This window comes from Lygodium microphyllum, chromosome 15 (genome assembly GCF_053477565.2).
Source record: "Lygodium microphyllum isolate KBCC chromosome 15, Lygodium_microphyllum_v1.1.10, whole genome shotgun sequence".
NCBI classification, from domain to species: domain Eukaryota; kingdom Viridiplantae; phylum Streptophyta; class Polypodiopsida; order Schizaeales; family Lygodiaceae; genus Lygodium; species Lygodium microphyllum.
In genome coordinates, this window is record NC_141149.1 from 123307171 (window position 1) to 123312833 (window position 5663).

The following is a 5663-nucleotide window of genomic DNA, read 5'->3' on the forward strand; positions in this document are numbered from 1 at the left end:
GAGGGAGAGCCGTTGGCGGTGGCACAAAGAAAGCTCAACATTGCATGAAGAGCCCTACACACAGGACTACAATTGCCACCCCTACCTGCGGAGGTTAGGTTGAGCCTGGACGAGCAACGAAAATACCTATTGCTAGCCAGCCTAACCCCCAGGAAGCAAATGCCCTAGGATTTGAAGAGAGAGCACCACAGGGAAACCGGCAGGGGGAGGAAGCCGAATTCGAAGTCGACGTGAACAGATTCGCGGAAGATGTGATCCCACAACCCCCCTCGCCGCACAATTAGGAACAGCAACCACTTGACCCGCCCCTGGACAGACAAGCCACGCTCAAGAAGCAACGGAAAAAATTAGTGGAAGAAGCCAGGAAAAGGTTGTAGGCCAAGCCAGTCGTGCGGCCATCCGCATCCCTCCCACCATGCCCCGATGACCTCCCAACGCAATTCCACGCAGAGCTGGTAGTCTGGGAACGGCGGGAAATAAAAAATGACCCTTTCTCTTTCAACTTCCTTATGCCTAACAGCCTGAGAAGGGTCCTGGCGATCAAAGTAATGGTGGAGGTGATTGCGGCTGGCAATCGACTAGGTCAAAAATGGCTGGATGATAGGGCAAAGACCCCCGCTCTGTGGGGCACGGAGGAAGCATAATTTTGGCAAGACAAAGTGTACGAAGTGCCACACATCATGAGGGGCTACGACTGCCAACCCCTCTGGAGAAGGCGAATATGCAATACTTACATGCTCGCCTGGATGGCATTTTACAACACCCTACCCTACGAGAGAAACGACCCCACCTTCATGGCATATCCTCGTAGGGTAGGCGTGGATTTTGTCGCCACCCTCCATGGGAGGCATGACTTCCCCGTCATCTACAATTCCAATGCCACCTCTTTCGAGGATGCTCTACTTTTTGATTTAGGAAGCCTAACCGACTCCATGACGCGCTTCCTCGCAGAATTCTCCTCCTGTCCTGATCTCGCTTTCATAACTACGTGTAATTACCTTAGGCTCCTTAAGCTCCTACTCAAGCAAGATCCGGCACCACAGGAAAATGGCTTGCCTCCCCTATTTTTTGATCCCAATGCTATTGATAGCTGCGCTATGGCCCGCTTAATGATGAGAGCTAGCCTACTACCTTCCTTTTGCCTAGCTCTCCTAGAGGATATGAGTGACAGCCAATTCACTAGGTGTAATCATCCCTTCCTTTCCACCACCTCTCTCCACGTCCACATGAACCTGAAAGGGTACATGCAAAGCCACCAATTTTTGTGCAAATCCATCCGCCCTCCTTCCCCCCCTCATTCAGATGATGAGAATTAGACTTGGCTGTCATACTCCTGATGTAATATGGGGGGGAGGGGGGGTGGCCACACAAGTGGCAGGGTGCATGCTTCCCCTCGCCATGCCCTTCCACCATTCAAGCTCATACTCCCTCTCCTCGCCATGCAACGGCTAAAGGGGAGGGAGTTTTTTTAAAAAAATTTGCAAATAATCCTTTATCCTTTTTCCCTTGGAGGGGTGTTCCCGCGGTGAACTACGGCTTTTAAGCCACGGCTTCCTATACGCGACACGGGGCTGGTGTTTGTTGATGCGCGAGGCTGGAGCACTTAGCCCAAGGTTTTTCTGTTTGCAGGAGGTCACTCAAAATTTCTTATGCGCGAGATCAAGAGTCGTTAATATTTCGTTGCGGAAATATTACATGCCATGTGTGAAAGCATGTTTCTTCGAAGTAGCATGACGGTGATCTTTCCCCATACTAGATGGCAGGAGCAGCAACAAATCAACATCAAATATGCGAAATTAGACTAGCAAATGAATTGACAAGGATTTCTCAAGGGTCGCAAGTGTTATTAGTGTTAAGCAACACTAAATGAGTATCAAAAAGATACTATGCTTGAAGCTTGATATTGTTGTTGCTTAATGTTGTTGTTCATTTCTCTGCTCCTTGCTGATTTGAAGTGTAAATATTTATGGAGACTGAGTGGTATAGTGAGTCAAAGTGGTAGTGACTTGGTTGAGTCAGGGGAAGTAAGAAAATGAAGGGACTTATAAGCTTGAAGAAAAGTGGCTATGGATGTCACATTTAGGGTTTTCTGCAATGACTAGTTTTTTGCTGATTTTGCTACTCATAGGAATGATTATCTGACAAACCCTCTAGTGATAAAGTAGCTAGTTTTTTGTTGATTTTGCTACTCATAGGAATGATTATCTGACAAACCCTCTGGTGATCAAGTAGCTTATATAGTAGGCTTACATTGTCCTATGGTAGTTTGGCCAGAGAGTGAATCGCAGATTGTGTTGATGGCGGCAGTAGTACGATCGGTCTAGGCAACGAGCAACAATTTCTTCAATGCTAGAGTGGGAGGTCACCAATGTCAAGGATTAAGATGTCACCCTAAAGCACCCTAAGTCAATGAAAAACTCCCTAAAAGAAAGCTTGTTGAGGTATGGCTTGGTTGAAGAGATCCAAGAGCTCCAATAGAGCAGGGTGATGGCTAACTATGGCAGTCAAGAGAGGTAGAGTGAAAATGGAGTGAGAGATAAAGTCATATTGTTTAATTGAGCTTACCAGAGATTGTGGAGAGTTGGAAGAGCATTGTGTAGAGCTAAACCAAGCTCACCATGGCTCCGATACCATGTTGAGAAACATGGATCCTTGAGCAAGGTTTAGCTATGGTGGTTGGAATTCATGGACAAGAAGCAAGATGACTTAGAGTATTACTCAAGTGAATTAGGTTCCAAGATAGATTAGCTTGGACTCATAAACACAATCTTGAGTAGACATGGACAATACTAAAAGTACAAAGTACAATAGCATTCTCATCAAATGATTGTCAAGTACATTGCTTTATAGTTGCAGGATAGTTCCACTTTTCCCTATTGTGCCTATGGGATATAGGACATTTCTTCTAGGCCGTTGCATGTTCCTTGTCTTACTACTCTATACAAAAAGGCTATCATAGGAGAGTAATGTAGTTTATGGATTGTCAAATTTTTATAATGTTTTAAGCTTAATGTGTGAGGATAATATACATGCCATGATAATCTCAATGTAAATAGAAATCACCATTAATGTATTTATTTTTGAGAAACTAACTTTGAGATATGGTCATAAGGTTTTTTGGAGATATGGTTTAGATTTAATCATGTTAATGTTGGTGTTCCACTCCCTATATATCAATGAGTACCACATCGCTATATATTGCATTTTTATGCACATTCAACATTGTATTAGTTTAAGTTGCCAATGTTTTCGAAGTTCAGATTATATTCCTTATATCAACATTCCATGAACTATGTTGCCACATAAAATATACTTTTGAGTCTTGGTGTGAACCACTGGGAGAATAATAGAGCAAAGCGTCGTGAGAATGTAGGTGCAAGAGTGCCCAATATAGCTTATTGAAGTCTATTGTGATAAAATGGCTTCTGTAATATAAAAGTCCATTGAAATTTATTTATAAGAAACCTTAATTGTTGCATATACTAAGAATCAAATGTAAAATTTGTGTTATTCATAAGTTTCTTCACATGTTGAATACCACATATAAGCAAGTTAGAACTAACATTGAAATGTCTCACCTTGAAGTTGCAAAAAGAAGAGAAGCTAAATCTTCGTTGCTTGAAGCATGGCATCACATTGGGTTAAAGTTGGTTTGTGGATTTGTCTCACCTATCATTGCCTCAATGTAAGCCCCTCATCTCCATAGTACAATAACTTTAAGTCATATATTATGCTTGTGAGGGACTTGATAAAGCCTTACCAAATTGAACTTGATCAAAACAATAATTTCCATTGATGCTTTCTATCACTAACCTTCATCATACAATAACCAAATATTGATAGAAAAATAGTAAGAGAATAAATTACAAAAGAGAAGAGAAATAGACAAAACTTACACGGCACAATATTTGGTACAATCTCTCCCTATGCAAAGGAGATTGAGTACCTCCCCTATACATGTATTTATAAATTGTATTAAGCTTTCGTATCAAAACTTTTGTATTTTTTCTGTCCTTGAATGACTTACTTTTGGTAAAATAAATCTATTATAATCTATTCTAATAGCTTTATATTTGAAAATAATATTTTACTTTTTTTAGTTTTTTCTAAGAATCATATCATAAAATAAATCAGCTACACATGTGTGCATACAAAATCCTTTTACAAAATATTTGTTCCACATATCTCCATCAAATAATCTACTCACCACAACACAAAGTACATTAGTATCCTTCCATCGATCTACTAGGCATAATGTAACCATTGCCACATGTAGAATTATGTATAACAAGTTAAAGATCATGTGATAAATAGATAAAATCTATTTTAAAAATAAAAAAAAGTAATCTTATTTTCATAGTGAATTTTGGTAAAATATCATGAATACTATTTTCCTAGGGATTTAAAAACAACTATCCCTAATTGATTAAAAAAACAAAAGTACATGAGTGATCAACCACGTGCTAGTAATGTCTCATGCAGTGAATTTGCAATTTTTTATGAAAATAAGATTCCATGGATTTTCACAAAACATTGTCTCATGCAACAAATTTATCTATGAGATATGTATGTGACTATGAGTGGTAGATATTTATTAGATGGTCATAAGTTAGAGTCAATATTGACTTTTGAATCCTCTCAAATTCCTCCACATAATGAATTCTGTACTTCAGTAGATACGTATGATATGGATTTTTTATTTTAGTGATGGTTTGATCATAGTCAACAAATTTTTCAAGTGTTAAATTTTTTGTATCTTCCTCAAATAATGTAGGGGCATCTTATGATTGGAGATATTGAAGGAGTTCCTTTAAAAGGTTTTAGCAAACTTATATGAAAAGTATTATGAATCTGCCAATGAGGAGGAATACCCTATTTAAATTCATTTTCATTTATCTTATGAACCATATAGAATTGACCACAATACCTTGGAGCTAATTGAATTTTCAAATGCCTTTCAATGGATTGTAATGTTCTCTTTTCAATTTGCAGCCAAACCAATTTGTTTTCCTTAAATATAATAGCCTTACGTTGCTCATTTTCTTGGACTGCATATCTTAATTTTGATTGGTTAATCTTTTCAATCACTTCTTCTAAAATTTTTCTATAGTTGCTAGCTAAAGTATCGGTAGGTGGAACATTAGTAGCTATTGTGGTAATGGGATAGGCCATTTCTTCCCATAAATAACTTCAAAGGGTGCTCTACTAAGAGTAGAATGTAGGGTGTTATTATAGGCAAATTGAAGGATAGGAAACTATTTATCCCAATTATTTGATTTATCAATGGTATAGGATCTAAGAAAGTCAAGAATAGTGCTATTAGTTGCTTCAGTCTTGCCATTGCTTTTCACATAAAAGGCTAAGGTAAAGTTCATCTTAGAATCTAGATTTTTAAATAATGCTACCCAAAAATGAATGTAAAACTATTAATGAAAAGCTTAGTAGATTATGGAGCAATTCTAGTCTTTTTACAAGGAAGAAAATAAGCTTCTTTACTGAATCTATCCACTATAGTGCAAATCATGTCATGGTGTGTAAAAATTGCGGGAAGGCTAGTACTAAACTCCATAGGGGTTTGTTTCCATGGTTTATTAGATATATGTAAATGTATATGTATTCCATAAGACTTTCCATGATGACTTTTGATGTGTTGATACAATACA